The following is a 25,696-nucleotide window of genomic DNA, read 5'->3' on the forward strand; positions in this document are numbered from 1 at the left end:
GTTCTATCCTCCTTCTTTTTCTTCTTTTAGTTTCCTGATGCTAAAAGGAACAGGAAAAATTTCTTGTAGATGGTCTTAGCTTTTGAATGATTTTTAGATGAGATGTACACCTATTTTGTGTTTTTTTTTTTGGGACAAGGCCTCGCTCTGTCAACAGGGTGGAGTGCAGTGGTGTGATCACGGTTCACTAGAGCCTCGACCTCCTGGGATCAAGCGATCCTCCTGCCTCAGCCTCTTGAGTAGCTAGGACTACAGGAGTGTGCCACCACGCTTGGCTAATTTTTTTTTTTTTTGAGACAGAGTCTTGTTCTGTCACCCAGGCTGGAGTGCTGTGGCATGATATTGGCTCACCGCAGCCTCTGCCTCCTGGGTTCAAGTGATCCTCCTGCCTCAGCCTCTTGAGTAGCTGGGATTACAGGCGCCTGCCACTACGCCCAGCTAATTTTTGTATTTTTAATAGACATGAGGGTTCACCATGTTGGCCAGGCTGGTCTCAAAGTCCCAACCTCAGGTAATCCACCCGCCTCAGCCTCCCAAAGTGTTGGGATTACAGGCATGAGCCGCTGCGCCTGGCCAATTTTTGTATTTTTTGTAAAGGTAGGATTTTACTATATTGCCCAGGCTGATCTCGAGGGTTCACCATGTTGGCCAGGCTGGTCTCAAAGTCCCAACCTCAGGTAATCCACCCGCCTCAGCCTCCCAAAGTGTTGGGATTACAGGCATGAGCCGCTGCGCCTGGCCAATTTTTGTATTTTTTGTAAAGGTAGGATTTTACTATATTGCCCAGGCTGATCTCGAACTTCTGGGCTTAAGTGATCTACCCACCTTGGCCTTCCAAAATGCTGGGATTACAGGTGTGAGCTACCACACCCGGCCTAGACCTAAATCTTAAAAGCACTGAAGTGTGTTTTAGCGATGCTTTATCTGTTTGACTTGAGCATAGGGTTCATGGAAAGAGCCTTTGGGTAGGGACCAAGCTAGGACTCTCACAGTGACTCAAGCCTTTTACTTAGGAGCATCAGAACTCATTTCATGACCTAATTTTCCAACTTATTTCTTAGTTGGAACCATGTGAAGTACCTCAGTGGTCACCCGATGCCCTTAATATATTAGAATTACATTAGTATTTTGCTTGACCTGTAATCTGTGTGAAAACATAGTTCATTCAGTCAACAACACTTGCTGTGTATCTAATGTGTTGGGCCCTCCACTAGATCTGTGGGTGCCAAAGGAGATTTATTTGACCCCTTTCACAAGGAGTGGAACCTGTCCCCATGGAGTGATTGTCTAGCTGGTATTTAAATACCTCTAGTGATGGCTGACTTGCTCCCTACCTCCAGGCAGTCCTTTGGTTTCTACTACGTTAATTAACTTTTTTTTTTTTTTTAATGGCAAACAAAATCTTTTTGGAACAAAACCAACAGTGACATGTTTTCCACTGAGTTGGTACACACTAGAAGCTGGAGTGCAGGTGTGCTGCCCTGCTTGATGCAATGCAGGGAGGCAGGGTGCAATCTGACCCTGAGACTTCCATCAGGGTGTGCTCCGGCCACTCAGCAAGTGGCTGTCACCTACTTAGGATTTCTGCTTCCCAAGGGAAGGTGCCTGCCTCACTTGGATGCATGGCCCATCCCCTTCTGTGTGAGTTGGGCCACCAGCCTTTAAGATGGTCTCACATGAAAGTCTTATTGGGCTCCCATTTTGGGTAATGCTTTTCTCTAATATCATCCAAATAACTCATCAAAACCTCAGGTGAGCATGCTCCAAAGAAGCTTCTCTTTTATAAGGTATCAACCCTGATGGATATAACCTGAACATTCCTTTGGGCCCCAGGTAGTATACTGAGGAGAACGTGAATTTCCATGTCTCTCTCTTTTTTTTTTTTTTTCTTTTTTAAGGAATGGAGTTTTGTTGTGTCACCCATACTGGAGTCCAGTGTTGTGATCATGGCTCAACTGCAGTCTCGACCTCCCAGGTTCCAGTGATCTTCCTACCTCAGCCTCCTGAGTAGCTGGGACTACAGGCGGGCACCACCATGCCTGGCTAATTTTTAAAATTTTTGTAGAGGTGGGGTTTTACTATGTTGCCCAGGCTGGTTTCGAACTCTTGGATTCAAGTGATCCTCCTGCTTTGGCCTCCCAAAGTGCTGGGATTACAGGCATGAGCCACTGCGCCTGGCCCAGCCCTGTATTTGGTCAGATGAATTGAATAGATGGGAACAAAACTCAACAGAGACCTTCTAACTCCTCACTTTTTCTGATTGGAATAGCTTGGTGAGGAGATGGCTGGGAAGAAAACTTTAAAAACTGGACTTAAGCGTATTTTTGAAAATTTAAATTTTAAGGTACTCTACAAACAACTTGGAGTCTTTCACTTCAGTGTGACCTAAGCAGATGTGTAGATTTAGAGGTCAAATGAGAAGTGTGTTATAAATACAGCATACTAGATAATTGCCTTGTTATGAATATCCAAAATTGGTGGTGATAGTACATTTAGAAACCAGTTTCTGCTGACAAGCATGTATCAGCTCACTTTTGGATAACCCATCCACAGCTACTTATTTTGAAGAGTGCTGGATAGTGGTGACCACACATACTCTCTGTTGGGTAATGTGTTTTACCTTAAACATTTGTGTTTTTGCCTCACCGTGGTGTTGCCCCTCGGGGCCCTGGTTTGTTGGTTTCTCTAGGCTGTGGGGTATTGGCATGTCTTACATACGGCTGTTTTCTGGATATGTTAGACCATCTGTTGCATCATCTCTGAATGAAGTTGAATGTGTTTTTTTTTTTTTGGAGACAGAGTCTCACTCTGTTGCCCAGGCTGGAGTACAATGGCGCAATCTCATCTCACTGTAACTTCCACCTCCCAGGTTCAAGCGATTCTCCTGTCTCAGCCTCCCGAGGAGCTGGGACTCTGTACAGGCGCATGCCGCCATGCCCGGCTAATTTTTTGTATTTTAGTAGAGACAGGGTTTCACTGTGTTGCCCAGGCTGGTCTCAAACTCCTGAGTTCAGGCAGTCCGCCCACCTCAGCCTCCCGAAGTGCTAGGATTACAGGCGTGAGCCACCACGCCTGGCCGAAAGTTGAACGTATTTTACATAAAGCTCCTGAGGACCTGAGGAGGTTACTGAAATAAGTTAATAAATAAATACATGTTTTGGAATTTTAGTGAGGTTTTCTCAGAGAAGTTCAGAGTGGCATCAGTTAGGTCAGGCCATGTGATGTGTCTTTTTTTTTTTTTTTGAGATGGAGTCTCGCTCTGTCGCCCAGGCTGGAGTGCAGTGGCGTGACCTCAGCTCACCGCAAGCTCCGCCTCTTGGGTGCACACCATTCTCCTGCCTCAGCCTCCCGAGTAGCTGGGACCGCAGGCGCCTGCCACCACACCCGGCTAATTTTTTTGTATTTTTAATAGAGATGGGGTTTCACCGTGTTAGCCAGGATGGTCTCGATCTCCTGACCTCGTGATCCGCCTGCCTCAGCCTCCCAAAGTACTGGGATTACAGGTGTGAGCCACTGCGCCTGGCCTCATGTGATGTGTCTTAAGGGTATGTGTGATATGTCCCTTCTTCGTGTACCCAAAGGCCTGTCATCTCGCTAAGAATGTGGCATTGGGATACATGATCTAAAAATTACTTTCTCCTTAGGAAAGTGGACACTCTGCTTTAGAAAGAGAGTATATGCATGTTTGGTCCTGTTGCTGTAGTAAGCTCTGGGACCTGGGTGGTCACCCGTCTGAGAGTTTTGTCATTGATTTTATTTTTTGTTTAAGCAGTTCTTGATATAGATGTGGCAAACACGGTGGCCTGTGTGTTCTGAGGCTTGCTTTGTGCCTTTGTCCCTCCATTTTGCCCTGGAGAGTAGATGCTGTATGGTCATGTGTTCCTTTTGTGGTGTGCTCAAGAAAAGGGGGGGAGTATATGTGTATTGGGGAGGTGGTATGGTTAGCACTGGCCAAATTATTATATTTAGAGTTCATGATTTATTTCATTGTTATCTTTGCAGGAAGTGGAATTTTGGAAAGGCTCATTTGGCTAGCTTGTCTCTAGAAGTCTCATGGTAGCTAGCATTGCCTCTTGTGTCTCTTCAGGAAACTGAGTACACAGAAATCCAGTCCTAAACACCAGAAACCGCAAGTGATTATATTACAAATTAATCTGTCTAGAGTACTTTTAAATAAGTTCAACTCCCAGCATTCGAGTAACAGACCACCTTTGGTGAAAAACATCCCTGGGCCAGGCCTGCCTGTATTTGCTTTAAATCAGATAAACTAGAAGTTAGGCATTTCAGTTTCTCTTCTGCCCATGCTGGATTACTCCATAGGACTCCATTGTTATAATTTAGTTTTCACCCTTTGTCGGTTGTTAGGCTTTTCCTGTAGAAATACTCCCAGCATGATGGCAATAGAAGCAGCAGTCATAAGATCTAACATTTATTGAGCCTGTACTAGTTACCAGCCGCCTAAATTTTTTTCATGCATCATCTCATTCATTCATCACAACAATTCTCTGACCCCGTGATGTAGATGCAATTGTTATCCCCATGATTCAGGTGAGGAAATTGAGACCCAGAGAAGCAGCTAGCTAGTAGGGCTCAAACTGTGAAGTGTGACTCCGAGCTGTGCTTCTGACCCCTGGCAGACTACCTGTCATAGAGACATGATCCATTCACCAAACAAGAACTCACTGAAAACCTGCTGTGTGCAGATCCTTCCTTGTGAGGCACATCAAGGGGAAAACTGTTCTGGCTTGTGGAAACAGCAGATTACAGCTTACCGGTGGAACAGCTTATTCTAGCTGGTATTTGGCAACATAAGCTAGATCTTCACTTCTGTGATGGACAGGAGGGAGATTCAGTGTTTTGTGGAAGTGAGAGGTTTGCAAAGGTGGTGTTAGTACACAAACCAGATGACTGGAATTTGGGAGCCCTTATAGAAGGGAGGTCAACAAGACACTAAAGTATAAGACTGTCAGGGAAAGACCTGGTGGAGAGTAGGGTGAAACACTGGACAAATTCTGCCAAGTATGGAATTGTCACCCTGTTCCCCTTGGAAAGGTTAGAGTGTAGAACGGAGATGATCTTTTGCGTGGTGGGAAATGTCCCAGAAGTGGAAGAGTGGGGGCTTGGACTCCAGGCTTCTTCTAGTCCTCCATGTGGTTAATGGGGGGGCCTCTCCTGTCTCTTGAAACCTTTCATGTGGGCACCACTTTTAACCTCCCTGAAAGTACTCAGCCCTGTTTCAGACTCATAGGTTGCCTACTTTTGAAGAGACTCTAAGCTCTGTAAGCATTTGGGAATTTAGTTTTGCGTTGGGTAGGGCCAGTGCCTTGAGAACAGGTCCATTGTTGTTTTATAATAGTTTATTATTTTACGTAATATGGAAACTCAGGGTTTTGCCTCAGAACTGGTATTGGGGTGATTCTAAGAGGCCCAGTGACATGTGGCACTGCTCAAGTGTGATAGCCTCTGGGAGGTGTTGTTTCTTTGTTGTTTTGCTTTTCAAGCAGGAAGAGCCTTGTGGACTGGAGGGCAATGAGAGGAGGCTGTCCTGTCTCTTAGAGTGTGTTTGGGATGGGGGTCCCCAGTGTGCCTTGCTCCTTTGTGAGGGCATCAGAGCAAGTTATGGAACTGGCAGATATTGAATTACGGTAAGTACTTCAAGGTCTGTTTCCTGCTTCTTCGTCTGTGGAGAAGGACTGTTTTTTGTTTGTTTGTTTGTTTGTTTGTTTTGAGATGGAGTCTTGCTCTGTCGCCCAGGCTGGAGTGCAGTGGCACGATCTCGGCTCACTGCAACCTCCGCCTCCCGGGTTCAAGCGATTCTCCTGCCTCAGCCTCCTGAGTAGCTGGGATTACAGATGCGCACCACCACACACAGCTAATTTTTGTATTTTTAGTAGAGGCTGGGTTTCAGTATGTTGGTCAGACTGGCCTTGAACTCCTGACGTCATGATCTGCCCGCCTTGGCCTCCCAAAGTGCTGGGATTACAGGCATGAGCCACTGCGCCCGGCCTTGTTTCCCTCCCCGCCCCCCTCCCACCCATTCTTGTTGCCCAGGCTGGAGTGCACTGCAACCTCCGCCTCCCTGGTTCAAGCGATTCTCCTGTCTTAGCCTCCCTAGTAGCTGTGATTACAGGCACACCCCACCATGCCTAGCTAATTTTTTTATTTTTAGTAGAGATGGGGTTTCATCATATTGGTCAGGCTGGTCTTGAACTCCTGACCTCAGGTGATCTGCCTGCCTCGGCCTCCCAAAGTGCTGGGATTACAGGCACGAGCCACCGCGCTGGCAGGACGGTTCTGAAACTAGTAACAGAGAGTTACGTCTTATGTGCTACCAGCTCAGTTATAACTGACCTATCTTCTCTGTTTACTACTGTTATTATCATTGTTATTTTGCTCACAGCAGCTGGGTAGTTTCAGCAAAATAATAGTGAGAAGCAATCTGGATTAGGAGGCCAGCATTCTGGGCTCCTTTTTTCCCATCTGTGGAATATCACCATCAGTAAGCCTGCATCAAGAACTGTTTCTTGACACCTGCCCCGGGTACCAGGCTCTGGAAATGCAAGGATGGGTAAAACATGGTCCCTGCCCTAAAACTCGTCAGTGCCTCATAACCAGTAAGGACAAGTGGAGGGGCCTGCAAGTGGGAAGTGGTTGGGAAAAGAAGAGGAAGTGATGCTCTCAAATGTGCAGGGCTTGTCACGTGGAGGAGGAGGATGTGGGGAAGGAAAACGTCCTTCTAGGCAAAAAGAGCAGTTTAAGTACAGTCCCTAGAGTATGAAAATATGAGGCTTAGTTGAGGACAGGGTAGGGCAAAAAGTGGAATGTGACTAGAGGATAGGGCTTAGGCATGTTGTATTGAGTTGGAATGATGAGAAGTGTTGGCCCTGGAAAAATGGATGGGGGCTCAGTGGTGGAGTCTGTTGTGAGCCATCAAATGCTTTGGAGCAGGACTGTGATGTGAGCAGCTCTGTGGTTCAGAGAACTGCTAACCCTTTAGAAAATTTAAGTCAGAGAGAAGACAAGGTGTTTAGCAAACTGCAGTGTGAACTTGGAATTTGGTGTTCTCTTTTAACAGAATAACTTCTTCCCTTTTTTTTACAAGAGATTTTTCAGCCCAGGATATGTGGGCTGCCTTCTGAAGCCTTGTTAAATGATAGTGGAAAGGTGGGAACATTTATTTTCAGCAAATAGAATTCAACAATGTTTAGACTTCACTAATTGTGTTGTACTAATTGGTACTTATTTAAGGTCATTAGAGATTGGAATTCTTCAGAGGAGAGGGACTCATTTCTCAAAAATATTGAGGATGGACACTGGGAGCTGAACTGGGACAATGTATTCCTAGTAACCACGAGTTTGGTGTGTCAGTTGGGAGTGACTGTGGGGTGGGACAGGGTGTGAGCAGAGGGCCAGCTAATTTGCTGTCTTGATGACTCTGTGGGTGATGGCTTTAGGGGCTGGCAGCGTCTGGTGGAAATAGAATCTGTTCAAAAGGTGGAGCTGCCTTACAGCAGTTGCCAGCTCGCTGCTCACCTGCAGAGCATGTGCCCTCATCTGGGTCACGGCTCTGCCCCTCAGATGTTCCTGGTCCTCTGCTTGGATCCACCCCCTTCACTGCAGCTGAAACAGCCAACAAAGGAGCATCATGTGCCCGAGGCCTGAGAAGTTAGAGTGGATGTGAAGGAAGTCAGACTGCAGGCCCCAAAGACAATTAATGGTATAGTAATTATTGTAGAGGCACAACATTGCCTTGTACTCTCAGGTTTTCAGAGTCCTCTGGGGAAGAAATACGAATTTTTTATAGCCTGACTTTATACATTTCAAAGCTTGTACTCATGGACTAAGGGACTTGGATGGGAGGGTTGTGCAAAATGTGGGTAGGCCTCCTGTAAACTTGGTGGGTTGGACAGAACACATACCTCAATCATTTTCATCACTGAAAACAGATTGTTTCATTTTATGATTTTCCGAATTGTTGGCAAACATTTTTTGTTTAGTTTTGTTTTTTCATGTGTTCTCGCATTTGAGCTAGGATTGTGCAGGAGGAAGTAGGATTCTGGTAAGCTGAAGTGGAGCTTTTGGGGGACCTGGAGGGGAGCTGGGTTGGGGGCAGCGTCTGAAAGTGCTGCCTTTTGTGGGTTCGACCAGGGCACACTACTTAGGGGAAGCAGAGCACCATGTATGTCTCTGTGTGTAATCATCTCAGTAACTTCATGAGGTGTAGCTATTATTTTCTCCTTTTTAAAGACAGGAAACTGAGGCTTAGAGTTGCTCCTGTTTCTGAGATCATGCAGCCAGTGACACATGACCAGGAAGCTTTATGGGAGGCTTTAAGAGGAGTTCTTTTAGATAATCTCAATATACGGTGATACCTGGAGAGTTTCTACCACTTGACTCAATTTGTTTGTCTTGGGGCCGGGCACGGTGGCTCACACCTGTAATCCCAGCACTTTGGGAGGCCAAGGCGGGCAGATCACTTGAGTTCAGGAGTTCGAGACCAGCCTGGCCAATATGGTGAAACCCCATCTCTATTAAAAATAGAAAAATTAGTCAGATGTGGTGGTGGGCACCTGTAATTCCAGCAACTCGGGAAGCTGAGACAGGAGAATTGCTTGAACCCAGGAGGCGGAGGTTGCAGTGAGCTGAGATCGGGCCACTGCACTCCAGGTTGGGCAACAGAGCGAAACTCCGTCTCAAAAAAAAAATGTTATGCTTTTGAGCTTAACACGTTATTTGAATACCTCCAGCTTCATCTGAAATATCCTTAATTGAGCAATTGCTGTGTTTAGGATGCTAGGTTTAGGCATGGTGGAGTTTGGTGGTTCTTGCCTTTGGGGAGTTGATATTATAAAAGGAATTCTTATGCCATGTGGACCCTGAGCCAAGTTCCCATGGGAAGGCCAAGGCTCACAGAAGCTCGCAGGAGTGGGTCTGCACTTCTAGGAAAAGCACAAGTAGGGGCTGAGAGCCCAGTGGGAAAGCAGGTTGGTTTTGAGTTTACAGTGTAATTTGGTGTTGAGGAAGATGTCTGAGAAGATGGGTTGGAGGGATAGTGGGGCAAGGTGGAAGGTGGGGCAGGATTTGACCTTTTCTTCTTAATTTAAGTGGTAGGGAGTCCAAAGTTTTTGAGTAGAGAAATAACAGTTGGCCTGCTTAGGCCTTGGAGACACCCTCAACAATGGGCATGTGGTTTGTGTGTCTGTGCTTTGGGTGATTGCCGTGGCTCACTTCACTGTTTGCTTTTTGCCTGAGGCAGAGAGTGCCTCCCATGGCAGCTGGTACAGGATGAACCAAGAGGCAGCACCTAGGATATCTGAATTGCCTAAAGCCACTGCAGTGATGTACACACATAGCGAAGCTTTATTTCTTTACAGCCATAGACTTGTTGAAAAGCTGAATCACATACTCTGCTTGATATTTGACTTTGTGGTTACCAATTCCAGGTGAGCCACCTTCGAGAGGGGTAACATCCTGTTGTCGGAAAGGTGCAGCTGGGCAGCAGGGAACCTGGGTTCCACTTTAGCCCTGACATAGAAGGTTTTGGTTCATGTCCCTTTGGTCTGGTAGGCCCCTTTTGGGTGCTTGTTTACTGAACTGATTTATCGTGTTTATAATGTTGGTAGATGGGTATATTTATACCAAGACCTCTGGTTTACTGAAGGTAGGGCCAAGAGCTTTCCAGCAGTCTGTTGAGTGGAGCCACAGGTCAGTCAGGACACCTGGCCCAGAGCACCGTGAGCTGGTGAACGTACTTGTGGTCGCAGGTGTTGTAGTGTGGCACTTGAGCCTACTCTATGGACTCTCCCCTCCCTCACTCAATTTTGGAGTCATGCTGTCTTTGCCTGTTGCTGTTCTCTGCCTCAGCCCAAAAGGAGACAAGGAGTGCCTTCACCTGCCCTCATTGGGGGCAAGAGCAAGTCTGGATAAATGACTTTTACTGATAATTCCTCCAAATCATTTTTATCCTCCATAGCCAACACTCCTTCCTCTAAAAACCTGCAAAGTAGTAGTAAATCCCTTTCCATTCCTCTCCTTTGCTCTTTCAGGCCTGTGGTAAAGCTGGAAGCGCCTGAAAGAGAGGCAACCGAAGCCAAGGCTGCCGTAATCCACACGCTCTGGACGTCACCCTGGGTGACTCAGATTTGGTTGCATTTGCCATTTCACAACCACCTGCATCTGATCCCACTGTGTGGGCAAACTCTCTGCTGGGAGTCTCTGCCTGGTGCCTGGTCTTGGGAGCGTGATGTAATGTACTATAGTGTTCTTCCCCAGAATTACTTTTCCCAGCTCTTTCTCTATAGCTTTAGCCATGGGGTTCACTAATGAAAGCTGCCATGCCTACCCTTCCCATTTACTTTTGTTAATAGTCATTTCTTTTTTTTTTTTTTTTTCGAGATGGAGTCTTGCTCTGTCACCCAGGCTGGAGTGCCATGGCGCGATCTTGGCTTACTGCAACCTCTGCCTCCTGGGTTCAAGCAATTCTCCTGCCTTAGTCTCCCGAGTAGCTGGGATTATAGGCACCTGCTACCACACCCAGCTAACTTTTTTATTTTTAGTAGAGATGGGGTTTTACCATGTTGGCCAGGCTGGTCTCAAACTTCTGACCTCATGATCTATCCACCTCGGCCTCCCAAAGTGCTGGGATTACAGGCGTGAGCCACTGCTCCTGACCGTTAATAGTCATGTCTTTTTTTTTTTTTTTTTTTTTTTGAGACAGAGTCTCGCTCTGTCGCCCAGGCTAGAGTGCAGTGGCACGATCTCGGCTCACTGCAAGCTCTGCCTCCTGGGTTCACACCATTCTCCTGCCTCAGCCTCCAGAGTAGGTGGGACTACAGACGCCCGCCACTGCGCCCGGCTAATTTTTTGTATTTTTAGTAGAGACGGGGTTTCACCGTGGTCTCGATCTCCTGACCTCCCACCTCAGCCTCGTGATCCACCCACCTCAGCCTCCCAAAGTGCTGGGATTACAGGCGTGAGCCACCGCGCCCGGCCAATAGTCATTTCTAAGAGGCAAATATGTACCATTGTATGCCAGTCATGTTAAATGCTTTCGGTGCATTATCTTCATAGTCCTCACAACAGTCCTGTTAAATTGGTATAATTATCCTCATTTTGCAGATTTGGAAGGTGGCATTTGGGGAGGTCACCCTAATCTTTTCAGTTACCTAACTTAAGGTACAGGAGGCATTATACCTCTTGCAGTCTGTATTTCATCTCATTTAATCTTTGCATCAACTTAAAAGTTCACTGTTATTTCTGTTTACAGATGAGGAAGCTGGGGCTTAGTTTAAATAACTTGCCCAAGGTTACTCTAGCTAGTTAGTGACGGAGTCTGAATTCAAACCCAGGCCAGTGTACTCCAATACAAGTGCTCTTCATCTTTTCACTTCTGCATTTGTTTGTTAAGTAAAAATATCCACTTTTGGGCTGACAAAGCTGAGAGCTTCTCGAACTCCTGGCCTCAAGGGATCCTCCCATCTCTGCCTCCCAAAGTGATAGGATTACAAGTGTAAGCCACACGCCCGGCCAAAGCTGGTGGCTTCTATTGGATTTGTTTTCTAATGCTTTGTCCGTTTTTAAATGGGGGAAGAAAGGGAGATAATGTACTATAGGTTAAGCTCCTTGAGGACTTTTTTTTTTTTTTTTTTCTTTGAGACAGTCTCCTCTGTCACCCAGGCTGGAGTGCAGTGGTATGATCTTGGCTTACTGCGACCTTCACCTCCTGGGTTCCTGTGATTGTCTTGCCTCAGCCTCCCAAGTAGCTGGGACTACAGGCACATGCCACCACTCCCAGCTAGTTTTTGTATTTTTAGTAAAGATCGGGTTTTTTTTGTTTGTTTGTTTGAGATGGAGTTTTGCTCTTGTTGCCCAGGCTGGAGTACAATAGTGCGATCTCGGCTCACTGCAACCTCTGCCTCCGGGTTCAAGCGATTCTCCTGCCTCAGCCTCCGAAGTAGCTGGGATTACAGGCATGCGCCACCATGCCTGGCCAATTTTTGTATTTTTAGTAGAGACAGGGTTTCATCATGTTGGTCAGGCTGGACTCAAACTCCTGACCTCAGGTGATCCACCTGCCTCAGCTTCCCAAAGTGCTGGGATTGCAGATGTGAGCCACCATGCCCAGCCGAGATCGGGTTTTACTGTGTTGCCCAGTCTGGTCTCCTGGGCCTCAAGTGATCCATCCACCTCAGCCTTCTAAAGTGGTGAGATTAGAGATGTGAGCCACCATGCCCAGCGACTTTTTGTTCTTTTTAAGCATTTTATTCACTGATGCCTCCCAAGCACTTGCCATAGTGCCTGGCACATACTAGGTGGTCAGTCAGTATTTGTTGAAGGAATGAATGAGGTAGAGGTTATTTGACCTGTTTCACAGGTGGCGATATTGACACAGAGCAGTTGGGTGTCTTGCCCATAGGCATGCACCATTGTTGAAAACAGCTTTTGCTCTTCACACACAGATTTTTTTTTTTTTAACAGATTTTTTTTTTTACAGGTATAAAATGGAAGTCATTAGATCTAAGTGATGGGATTGTAGAGTGTAATATAACACACTATGAATACCCAGTGTCTGGTATACAATGTAAACATTCAGTAAGTGACTGTTTGTTGTGGTTGGAGCTTCTTTTCTGCATGTGCCCTCATTTTGGGTAGGGTTGCCACACAGATTAGGAAACTTGAAAATTTGTGAGCTATGGAAACCTTTTAAAAACATGTTTAATTAATCCAGTGTTTCTATCTTTGCTGTACTATCCATCAAGCAATACAAGTAGTCAAATTGGTGAAATGAGTTCACATCTATCCTGAGCAAGTCGACAAGTGGTTATGACTGGCAAGATTTGATTAAATGATATTTGCATTTTCCCTGTTTACAATCGTAGAGCATTGCACTGGAAGGGGCCTCAGGGAAGCATGATTCGTTTCTTTTCCTTATACCCCCTTAGCTTACAGGTGAGGAAAGTGAGGCCTGGAGAGATGCATGGGGAGGCTTGATGTGGAACTCTGGTCTTGCATGTCACATTCTCTTAGACATCAGCTCACCCTGCCAAATCCAGGTGCCTGGATGGGCTTGTATGAACTTTTGTGGTGGAGCCACAATTATTTCTACTATGATGTTAGTAGCAGATTGTATCAATAATCCACCAAGAGCCAATAAATCAAAATCAGGACTGTTTAAACATTGTTTTTTACCCATCATAAAATGTTCTTAGCCAGGCACGGTGGCATACCCGGGAAGTCCCAGCCACTTGGGAGGCTGAGGCAGGAGGATTGCTTGAACCTAGGAGTTTGAAATCAGCCTGGGCAACATTGTGAGACTCCATCTCTAAATAAGTAAACGAATGAATGAATGAATGAATGTTCTTATTCATTGTAGATAATAAGAAGGAATATGAAGAAAAAACAAGTTATCCTAAATTAAGATTATAAATAGTCCTAAGGATTAAAAATTATTTTTCTCATCAGAATTTTAATTATTTCACTGCACCTATGCCCACAATAGAAGAATTATAAATGAACCAAAAGGAAAAAACATCTAATGATGCAAAAAGGAAAAAGGAAAGTAAAATTATTTATGCCCACAAGTCAGAGATAACCATTGTTGATACTTTACTATTTCCTTCTAGATGGTTTTCTATGGATATATACACATATTACAAAAATGGGATTTATTGTGGACAATAAAAAAACCATTTTTGTACATGTCTTTATACCATATGTTTTAAAATTTTAATATGATATGACAAGTCTTTTTTGGTGTATTCAAATATTCTTGAACATGAAAATCACATTTTGATGTGGCATAATTTTGGGGGACAGGGTCATAGGCTAATGTTATAATTATTTTGCATTCCCTGGGTACTCATTGTGCGAGTGAAGGAACCTATCTTCTAGGTTACATGAAACCAACATAGTATTAAACTTTTTATGGTAAATTATGAATACGTAGTTCATCAGAAATTTATTTTAAAGAGGAAAATACTGAACTGACAAAATGTGTGTGTTTATTTTTGGATAGCATGTGATCTGTCTTATTACCCCAAACCCGTGAGGGTTACTGATGAAAAACAAATTGAGCAGTTCAAAAAGTCCTTCCGCTAGAGGGTTGCCCTCTCTTGAGAGGAAGGTGTTTGTTCTCTTACGTAGGGCACTGTGTTGTGAATGTTAGGAATGATGTGATGTGTCCTTTATCTGTGGTTGTATTTTCATTGGATGTTTTTCTTTAATCAATGTCATGTTATTTGGACATTCTAGAGCAATTATTCCCAATCTTTTTAAATGTAAGGTACTCTTTTAATGTAAAAAATTTCCAGACCAAGTATGATTTTAATTATTTTTTTAGATTCTGTTGAGAAGTTCTAACGACAGAAAAACTCTATCAACATTTTAGTGGCACTTATCTCTATTAAATATAGCAGCATCTTCATATACTTGCAAAATAATTGTACAATATATGTGTAAATTTAATTGATTTCTAGATGCTTGATGAGCAAATGAGTAAGTGGATCCCTTGAAATAGCTCCTGGAGGGCCCCTGCCCTAGAGGAAGACAGATCCTGCATATGTAACCCTAAAGTCTAATGTCAGGAAAATAATGATTAGACTAGTTCTGAACTGCAAGTGGAGTTCTGTAACTCTAGAGCTAAACGCCACTGTATGACAAGTTAGGAAGATATATTTTCTTCCACCTGTTCATACACTGAACGGTTTCCAGAGCAGCCCTTGATATCACCTCATTTTCCTCATCATTTCAAAGAATTCAATTGGGGAAGAGAATGCAATCAGCCAGATTGTAAGAAACATTTGGACATACTTAATGACCCTCCCTTGGCCCTTTTAATTAATCTACTGTGATCTATTAGAGAGAGGACTGGGTTTGTTAGCCAGGAGACATAAGGTCCTGAATGCAAGCCCAACCTTGATGATGATTAAAATAGAAAAAGATATACTTCACACCTTGGTTTTTCCATCTCTAAAATGGGTAGAATTATCTTCCTTGTGCCTTCTTAGGAAGTGACACAATGATACCCATGGGCAGCATTTTCTTTCTTTTTAATCAGTAAACGTAAACAAAAACCTTTGTAAGGATGGAAGCTATTGGAAAGTACCATATAAAGGATTAGGACCATAAATCCAGGGAAATTCTAAGCATTCTGAAAGCTGCTTTTAGGCAGGGGAGCAGCCAAAAGACCAGCTGGTAGATTGAGACCTTTCTCAAAAACCTGACTTCATTCTCTTGTGGTTCCATTTTCCTTTTTTTCAAATGGGGTCCAGTGGCTTGGTTGTGGTTATTCCACAGTGATGCCTCTTTTATTGCTATTCTTCTGGTTCTGACAACAACAGCATTCTTGCACCACTTAACTCTCCAAGATGCAGGCAGGGGAGGCGACTGCCTCATTTCTGATGTGCTTGTTACCTACAGGAAAAGCATCCTAGTATTCTACCTTTGTCTAGGAGTAGGGATTGGGAGCAGGTATTCCGTTTAAGTTTTATGTGCCATCTGTATATTTTCAAAAACATTTAACATGATCTTTATTTCAAGCTTTTATAGCCCTTTCAAGTTGCTCTAGGGAACTTAGCAAAACAGGTAGACAGTAAGTATGGATCAACTGAGCCCAGGAAAGAATGGGATTTGGGAAGATCACATTGTTTGGATTTTCTGCTAATACTAAAACTGGATTTTTACTACACAGGCAGGGAGAAATTACAGTCCTGTGGTGGACCTGGTGAGAGAGGTGGCATATGACTAAGCAAGTCAGCTGACCTCAATTAAAGGGCTGTGGCCATCTGTACAATGGGACCAGTACCTCCTCCAGCTGTTGGTCTCAGCTGAGTGAGATTCCCATGTCTGAGGAGGTGATCGGGGTGATGAAGACTTTTGATGGAACTGACCTCACACAGGTTTCTGGGGGAAAAAACCCACCAAACTTTAAGAATTCTAAAATAATTTTACAATTCTGATTTGAGTAGAAGTTTGATTTGAAAAGGGACTTCATCTGCACCTTCTCTCTTGCCTTTGTTTATAGATGTCAGTAATGCCAGTATTTTAATAAGTAGAAATGAGTTATAAATTATATCTTAAGGATTTTAGTTTGTTTTGAAGAATTGTTTAATTGGCTAGGATTTCTCCCCCCTTCAGTAGCTTCAGATCCCAATGGCTAGGCAATATAGAGATAATAGTAAACAAGCTTTTCGTAAGAGATGTTATTTATTTATTTATTTATTTTTAAATAGAGATAAGGTCTTGCTATGTTGCCCAGGCCGGTCTCGAACTCCTGGGCTCCAGCAATCCTCTATTCTCAGCTTCCCAAAGTGTTGGGATTACAGGCATGAACCACTACAGTCAGCCTGAGACGTTATTTGAGGAGGAGGTCATGAATATGTAATAAACTTAGGAGTACAAATGAAAAGTTTTCTCTTGAACCTACCTTTTTGAACAGGAGAAGAGATGATTTTTAGGTATAATGGTATGCAAAGTAACAAATAACAGCCTCTAAAGACATTTAAAACAATAAATAAAGCATAAATATCTTTATTCAGGATGAACTGAGTTCTGAAGCCTGATGTTTTCAAGAGTTCTTTATTATCAGGTGGCTTGTGAAAGCCCGTCGTTAACCAAACGTGTTGTGTTTGCCTCAGAATTTTATTAAAAAGGTATGCATAGGTTCATATCCCCCTTATGTGAGGTGGCAGTGAAACAGAAACTTGATAGAAATATTGAGGAGGGGAAAAGATCAAGCTACCGCGGCACCTGGCCTCCCTCTTTCACTTCCCTTTCCAACTCTGCTCCTTTGAGATGTTCTTCGAGAAGATGGAGGAAGCTTGCTGGGTTTAGGGTCATCACCCAGGATCTGGCGACGGGAGTGCCTCAGCATTGGGAGTTCCCTCCCCAAAGCCCAGAGCTAACTCCGTCACATCCAGCTGCTGTCAGGAGTTGAGCAGTCCTGTCCCCTGGCTTTCCTGGGAAGGCCTGGGTGGAGGCGGCAGGAGCAGGCAAGGGACCAAGAGAGTGCCTGCTAGACCTGATGCCTCTCCCTTCCCCCCTGAGCCCCCAGGGAAGGGGCTGCCTTATAGACTCCTATAAGGCAGGGAATAGAGGGTTGGAATCCAGAAAAGAGGGTGGAGGGCATGACTGCAGTTACTGCCATTGTCTCAGGACAGACAGACCAAGCCCTGGTACAGAAATTGTTCAGCTGTTGGCCTTTTCTCTTCAGATGTTTACATGCAGGAAGTGCCTTTGATAAAGTATGGTTTGCTAACATGAGTATGATATGCATGTGCATTTTTGGATGCCAAACACATAGGCAGATGAAACTAAGAAGCCAAATGCTAAGATAGTTGTTGATGAATTGAAACTAGCCTAACTGGCTCCACTGTTGCAGTCATTTGCTCAAACTACTCCAAACTTTTGTTTGGTCTACTAAAAACATTAGTTGGAAAGGTACAGCGTTAATTTAAGGCAGGGAAGCCTCCAGCACGTGAGAGTCGTGTCTCTCTCGGTGATGCTGGGAGGGAAGGATGGGAGATGAGAGGCATTTCACGGCCGCCTAGCTCCTCCTCTTCCTCTCCCTGCCCTGGAGCTGCAGCCTCAGCTTTCAGAGTCTCTTGCCTGGTGGTAGGCCCGGCGAACGGTTGGATTTTAAGTATTTCTCAGTTATTTTCAGTGTCATCAGTCATCACTTTCAGAGTTCCTTTTCTTTTTCAAGGGTACCCAGTCTAACTGTTTAGCTCCTTTTCAATAGCCCTCCTCACTCACTTATGCCCAGTCAGGAAGATTAATAATGTTAACTGATTTACTATCGCTGCAAAAAGCATTAGTTAATTAGACTTTTACACCTCAGTCAGATGGCATTAGACACCCTTTGTGCACTTTAACTCAAGGATGTTAAAGACCTAAATCTTTCAGAAAAAAAGAAAAGAAAGAAAAAGGACAGGCACTTTTCCAGTTTAAGCTGCATGTTGGTCCATGTTAATTAGGCATTTGTCCTTTAGTCTGGAGGTGATAGAAAATGCCAGTTACTGTGGTATTTAACTGACATCAAACTCCTGTCCAAATAATTCAGTTGGGCCCAGCCTTCTCTCTTAATTGGTGGGAAGGAAAACTTCGGCACACACCCAGAATAGGGAGGAAACTGTTACTTACGTTGAACATTTTGAAGTTTCATTCTGAAGGATCTGAAAGACACTTGAATATTTTTTAAATTAACTATCCAGTTGAGCTTTTTAAAAACAGTAACAAAAGAATCTCCCCTAAAACTTGAGCTACCCCAAATGATTAGCTTTTGTAAGTCTTCAGAAAATGAAAGTTTAGTAATTGTTATCCAAGGTCAAAGTGGTGGTTGTTATCCAAAGCTCTTATAGATTTATGTATCTGTTTGGCCCTGTTTTAAACAGTGCTCTGAAAATTGACAGTTTTCTAGCTCACACTCATATTTCTTTATTAATACCAGAAATTCACAAGTAGGTTAAGGCACCCAGCAGTATACATATTTAAAAATCAATATATGCTAGCATATTGGGACAAAAGTGACATGAATATGATTGTTTCATGGGAGCAATTAGATGACACTTTTTTTGTTTTGTTTTTAAAAGTAACTTGTTCCTAGTTGCTGGAGAAGGTAATCCTCCGTAACAAGAATATAGTTTACCTTATTCATGAGTTACATAAAACAATTACAAAAATAATGAAAAGATTTTTTTTCTAACTAGTAGGTAGCCTTATTTGACTCTAAACCTTAGTCACTTTTGTGTATGGTTTCTAGCCAAAGGTTCACACATTTGAGAGCATTTCACTTTTAGTACTGAACTACTTTTTCGTGCACTGAATGAATACAATATGTTAACACTCCTGTAAGGCCCAGAATTGCTTGGCTGCCCCTTGCCCTGCCTGCCTGGTACTGGCTGAAAAGGTACCATTGTTTGTTCTGCAAACACTGAGTGATGTTTGTTTCCAAGGTGACTGGTTCTATTGCTGCCCTTTAAGCAAAGGTGGGAGGGGGGATGGGGTAGAGAGAAAGTTGGCTTTAAACACCTGAGAGCATCCTGTTCTGGGTACAGTGTGTGTATGTATATGTTTGTAAGTTGAAATTTTATTTTAACTGAGGTAATTGGAGAAAAAGGGGTAGTGTAGAAATGGGAGGAAAAGACAGTATCAGTAAGTTAAAAATATCAGTAGGTTCTGATATTTAACTCAATATACTTTGAGTGAATGTAATGGTAAATGTTAAAATTAAAGATCTGGTTTGACTAAAGTTAACTTTACATTTGGAGTTAAGGGGAGAAAAAATATTTTAGATAACTGTTGAAATGTTAAATTTATTTTTGCATAAAATAGTTTTGCTATAACCTATGTGTAGCTATTCAAATGAATAAATATTTGACAATATAACTGAATTGGTTATTGATCAGGTAGTTGGGCCTTCAAAAAAAAGTATGAGAGAATATGAAATATAAACAGATTTAAGTTCTGTAAAAACAAAATCTGTAAAATCATTCAGGTATATTTGTGTTCAAAATTTTCCAAAAAGATAAAATAGATTAAAAGTATCTTTTAATTGGTGATATATATTGACTCAATTCATTAGACTTTGGAAATTTATATTTTATCAGTCAGAACTTTTAGATTCAGACTAGAAAAAAAATTCCTTCTTGGTCCATTCCCCCACCCACCCTTTTTATTGTACATAGATGCTGTTAACAGAACTTTGCCTTTTTCATTCCTATCAGGTTTAGTACAGTTCATGCGCAGGTTTCAGTAAACATTAACTACTTTTATCAGAGCTTGCAGTGTGCTGAATGGTTAGCAAAGAGAGTGTACTGCAAGAGACAGATGAAAATGAGAGAGTCCAAGGTCACATGGATTTTGAATTTTTTTTAATTATTGAGAATTTAGGGGAAAGACCATCAGGCTTCACACTTTAAATCTTTTTATGTGGGCCTGCCACACGGCTTCTTTGCCAGCTTTTGTATGTACTGAAGCTAAAACATTTGTTCAGATGCTGAGTGGCAAGGCAAGTGACTTTAAAACATGGTTTTTTTTTTTCTTTCAATTAAATTTTATTCAGGGCTGCCTTCTAGGATGAAAGATTCTCAAGGCCCTATCAAAGACGTAATACAACACTTATCGTGGTGATTCTTAAGACTCCTTTGAATTTTATAGGGATATCCTTTTTCTCTTTCTCAAAGATTTTTCAGGATTGCCTTCTGATAATCTATTTCGTTTCTGGAGTTAGCACAGTAACTCGTAAACCAAGTGCTAAAATGAAATCTGAAACACAGATATAGAATAAACGTGTTTTGGATATCATGTAATGTTCCCCAACTTTTGCCTATCATTTTCCAAAACAGGAATGTGATCTGTACTTATTCTTAGAGAAAAGGACACGAGCATTTAAGAAATTACTGACGAAAATTATTCTTCTCCTGCCCCTCCGATCCAATAGGTTTGAAGCCGCTGGTCCTCGCCTTTTACTCCTTAGCTGGACAGCGGGTTCGGGATCTGCCCCATGACTAAGGCTGAAGTGGAAAGTTGCGAAGATACAACAAGAGTTGTTCCTTAGGGTGGTGTCCCTAAACTTGAAAGTGGACTTGGTCCTGCTCGCAGGTGGGCTTGCACGCGCCAGGCTTCGTGTGGTGGCTCGCGCGCGCCGGCCCTCGAGCGCCAGCGTGGGTGACCCGTGCCCCGCCCCGGACGGCCTTTTCACCCTGTTCTGTTTCTGGGGAGGGGCGGGGGGAAAACTGCGGGTGCCTTCCCTCAGAGGCGGGCAGCCATTGTGCCTCGGGAACACGGTCTGAGTAGAGTTGTGTTCGCAGAGCTGAAGGCGCCCGGCGGCCCTCCCAGGGCCTCGACGGTCTGTCTGTGCCCTCCTCAGGCTGGGAGCGGGCAGCCGACTGCCCGTGTCAGGGCTCCACTCCCGCGGGGACCCCCTCGGGCTGCCCCCAGGGCTCCCGCGGTGGGTGTCCGGTGAGCGGGTAGCGAGGCCATCAGTCAGGGCGGCGGGCGCCGATTGGCTGGCGGGCTGGCGGGGGCCGGGCGGGGCGGGGCTCGGTGTTCGTTCGCGCTGGCGTTCCCCTGTGAGTAGAGCCGCGTCTTCCAGCGGATCTTGCCGCACTTTCCTCAGCCGCGAAGGGCACGGCCGCTGGGGACACAACCTAATGAACAACCAGAGCTCTTCAGAGATGCCTTTAGCAACTCAGCTCCTTTAAAATAATAAATTTCTCTCAGGGAAAGATTAGAAGATGAGTGTGCTTGGAGCGAACTCTTGCCCGCCCCCCGCAACCCGCCTTTTTTGGCTAGAGGGCGTTTAGCCTGTGACCACTTTTAAATTTTCACAAGATTTGCATAGACATGAGCATGCCCACTCTCATTATGTAATTATTTCCCCAAATAAGTCCCCATTGAAACGTTTGGCTTCCCTGATGGCTATTTCAGAATAAAAACATTTAGCAGGGTATTTCATGATGGGTAGCTCCAAAAACTTTTGTTTAAAAGAAAAACCACGTATCTAGAAAATGTTCCTTAAAGCCTTTTTTGAGGAGGAGGAGGGGTGCAGACACTTGCCTGCCGCAAAGTGGACCTGGAAGGAGCGGGGCGTGTGTAGGACAGAGCCCAGGAGAACGGGCAGCCGGGTGGCCGGGCCAGGAGGCAGGGCCTTTCTGGCCCTTTCCGCAGAGGGCTGGATAATTGCCTCCCCTTTCTAAAAGGAGCCGTTTTCTGGGCCGGGAGCGGTGGCCCTCGCCCATAGGCTCACGCTCGTAATTCCAGCACTTTGGGAGGCCGAGGCAGGCGGATCATCTGAGGTCAGGAGTTCGAGACCAGCCTGGCCAACATGGTGAAACCCCGTCTCTACTAAAAAAATACAAAAATTAGCTGGGCATGGTGGCGCGCGCCTGTGATCCCAGCTACTTAGGAGGTTGAGGCAGGAGAATCGCTTGAACTTGGGAGGTGGAGGTTGCAGTGAGCCGAGATCGCGCCACTGCACTCCAGCCTGGGCAACAAGAGTGAAACTCCGTCTTAATTAAAAAAAAAAAGGCTATTTTCTGAGAATGAAGGTGGAGGATCACACAAAACCCAGCCAGTCCTCGTGGCTTCCGCTTTTACACCCTCCTCCGAGAGCCGGCTCCCATGCCCTTCCCAGCTGTGCTGCCCTCGGCACCACCGGGTGCCTGTCCCCCCGCAAAGCTTGGACGCCCTTGTCTCCTCCCGCCTGCCCTCGGTGTCAAGTCTCCAGGACGCAGTTTCTCGATGTTCTGTACTGGAAGTACATCACCAGTGAGGTGAGCAGGCCACTGGTAACCATCAGGCTGTTCCCGGTGGCCAAAGGTTGCCTGCTGCCAGGCGCCTTGCTGAGTGTGCCCTGTCTTAGTCTGAGACAGTTCGTGGGGTCAGGCTTGACCCCCAGCAGGCCCGCTTCATGAGCTGACGCCTCTGCAGCCATGTGATGGGCGGAACCACGTGGGGCCAGCTTACCAAGCCAGGGCACTGACTTCTGCCCCAAGGCCGGGCAGGGAGGACCCCAGCACGGGCCACTCTAGGACCCTAGAACGAGTTCAGTGACTTTACGTGGCACCCCCTCTCTCCACTTTGAGACCTACCTCACTTTTGCTGCACCACCTTTGGTGGTCGCTTTTCTCCTAATAGTGATTCTTCATTCTTCATGGGGAGGATAACTTTTCTTTTCTACACGTGCTGGGACCCCACTCCAGGAGGTTCTGGTGGAGCATGAACCATTGGCTGAGGCATTGGAAGCTTTCCAGGCGATGCAAATACAAAGCCCTAATAAAGCTTTCAAAACTGAGTTAGAAACAGGTCACTTTTACATTTGTGTTGGAAACTTGTCTTGAGACAAGTGAATACATTTGAGCCACTGGGATTTTTGGGGAAAATACGGCTAAAAGGGTTAGGAAATGATACATAAGGAAATTCTCCCATCTGATGCTTGCTTGCTTGCTTGCTGCAAACCTGAGTGTTTTCTATTAAGTGAGGCATTGTGGTTCCTGTGCTAGCCCTGATAGGCCTTCAGCACTGGCAGGTGTAAATGCGGCTCATTAATTTTTTAAGAAGTTGGAACTCAGACAGTTTTCAGGGATGCTGAGTAGCTGGTACCAGATGTTTCTTTTGTTAAGGGCATGGAGAGGCAGTGTCACAGGTAATCAGGCTATGGTCGTTCACTCCCTTGGTCTCAGACTATGCGTTTTGTGGTGCTGAATATTTTCTTAAACCTAGAAGGGTGCGGGGAGGTGCATGTTCTGGTTTCTAGTTGGGCTTTCCTCCGACACTGGCTCTTGCAGTATTATCTTATGTAGAGGTGTTGACTCAATTATCATTAGACCCAGCTCCTGTTGGAAGAGGGTAAATGGTGCTTGGGGCCTCTTTATCTAGACCGTTTTGCCACAGCTGAAGTGACAGCCTGTGCTTCTAACTGAATTCAGTCCTTTTTTTTCACTCCCTTACTGTGGAACAACAGCAAAGTCGGCCGCTCATCATTCGGGTGCAGACTTTACAGCCTCTGAACAGCCTCTGCTTTTGCAGTTTATGAATGCACCATTTGTTGTTTTGAGCACAACTGTTAGATACAACTGGCCTCTGCAGCCCACTCTGCCGGCGACCAGTGTGCATCACTGCAGCCTTTTTTTCTTTTTCTTTTTTTTTTTTGCATAGGCCAAATTTTTGCTTTAAATGCCACCATTTTGTCCACACTAGAATTTCTTTGACCCAACTTACATTTTTTTAAATGTAAGTTTCAGAAATAAGGTTTTAATTTGCTCAAACTGTTGGTCTAGGGATCCTGAATAAGTGCAAGTATTTTACTTTATTAAAGGGGGAATTGTTTTTGTGGCTTGGTTTTGCACACTTTTTTTTTATATTCTCAAACATGTGACTTCCAAATTTTCCTTTAAATTGGGTTGAAGTTAGAAAGTTTTATTATTTCCTAAGTCATTATATTTTTTCTTTTTGAGCTTTATGCACAAATAATGTCTTCAGTTTAGAACGTAAGATAGATGTTAAATGTTCTCATGACAAAAAATAAATATATGACGTTATAGATATGTTAGCTTGATTTAACCATTTCACAATGTATACATATATCAAAAGCTCACCTGTACACTGTACATATACAATTTTAATTTGTCAACTATATTATAATGTAGAACTTAATTTTTAAAACTGAATTTAAGGGAAACTGTCAAAACCAAACTTTACAATGTGGTATTGAAGAGTATTTATAAGTAACTGTTTAATTTCTCATTCTTCTGCTCTTGAAACATGGTCTTATCCAAAGGTGATAGCAGTAATGTTAGGATTTTCACTTCTGTTTTGTTTTTCTCACATAGACATTCTTTGGCCCTGTGTAATTATATAGGTGCTGTGTTCTCTGGTTGTATACATTGACATTATTCCTTTTTTTTTTTTCCACAAATTATTTCTATTTCTTTGTATTTTAATTAATAAAGTATATTTTATTCTTTTTCTGCTGTGCTTTACATATTCAACAACTGGTTCAAATTGTCAGTTCTAACTGCTTTTAGGCCTTGCTTCGGCCAAGGAGATAAATTTCTGTTAAGGCAGCAGTAAACATCTTACGGCAACCAACTCTATGTGCCTTGGTATCCTGGAGCTTCCAAAAATATAAGTCACTTGTTGAAAATGAAGAAGCTTTCTGTAGTTGAATTTTGAAGTAGATATATTTATTTGTTGTCCTTCAGAGAGGTTATGAAGGCCCTGGGTTACATCTGCATTTTTGATAAAATTGCGACATACAAACATAGTTAAAGGGGGAAAGTGTAATCTTTTGTGAGAGTCATGCTTTCTTCTTTGTCTCACTGTGTAGAGGGGAAGATCTGTCTTTTTATGATTAAAAAAGACACCCACTCTTTCCACTACCTGAAGAATCCTGAAGGTCCATGTGAAGACAAAGCAGCCATAAACAACAAGTTAGAGGGAAAACGAGCTTGTTTGTTAGTGCTTCCAAGAGCAGTTTTCTCAGCTCTGATCTGTTGTAATTTTCAGAGCAGGTTTACATGTGTGGTTGCATGTTTTGGTGGTTGGTTTTGATCTGGACCTTTCAACTGAGCAAAGTCTCCTTGGACTTTTCTCCTTTTCCCATAGTTTCTTGCTGTCTTCTACCTGTGATTAATATGTGTGTTGCTTAAAATGGCAACTGAAACATCACTAGGAATTTTCACCAGGTAGAATCTGCTTTTCCTGTATCAAACCAACCAGTACAGCTTAGCTGATGCTTCTGTTGCTAAGCAGGTAAATTTCTGGTCTTCAGGCTGCCCTTATTAACCCTGTAAATGCCTAATGTCAACCAAAGAAGAAGAAGAAAAGAACTTGATGCTTCCTTCTTACCTAGTGCTTTGTTCAAGTGTGTGAAAACTGGACCTAGCTCAGCCTAATTTCCATGTATCTATTTTAGAGGACCTAACCTCGATTTACCTATTTTGCAGGGTCAGGAGGAGAGTTGGGAGATGGAGAGGGCCTGTGAGGTTGGTAGTTTCCAGTGAAATGTCAGCCCCAGTAGCTGATAGTGGAAGTCTCATACTAGATGACCAAAATTATGGGTTTATTTCAGCCAGTAATGGGCCCCGTCTTTTTCTTTGGGACTTTTCTCTGCCTGTAACTGCCCCTATGCCTGTGGGGATAAGAAGAGGGAAGAAAGGGGTTGCTGTTTGCATCTATTTGCCAGAAAAGAGTTAAC

The 25,696-nt window shown here is 44.0% G+C and overlaps 1 protein-coding gene across 9 annotated transcripts in view; it reads left to right on the plus strand.

Annotated features, from left to right (window-relative positions):
• Positions 1–25,696, plus strand: part of RREB1 (ras responsive element binding protein 1) — a 147,011-nt gene that overhangs the window by 15,592 nt on the left and 105,723 nt on the right. The window contains exons 1-2 of one of the 9 annotated variants that reach the window (XM_054492776.2): positions 18,958–19,071; positions 20,438–20,598. The exons of 6 other annotated variants lie outside the window; for them this stretch is intronic. The gene's annotated coding sequence lies outside the window, so the exon portion shown is untranslated. Of the gene's footprint in view, positions 1–18,957; positions 19,072–19,965; positions 20,599–25,696 lie in introns of those variants that run through there. 2 more of the 9 variants (XM_054492779.2, XM_063665789.1) reach the window with 2 other exon arrangements.

This window comes from Pongo pygmaeus, chromosome 5, assembly GCF_028885625.2.
Source record: "Pongo pygmaeus isolate AG05252 chromosome 5, NHGRI_mPonPyg2-v2.0_pri, whole genome shotgun sequence".
Classification (NCBI taxonomy): Eukaryota; Metazoa; Chordata; class Mammalia; order Primates; family Hominidae; genus Pongo; species Pongo pygmaeus.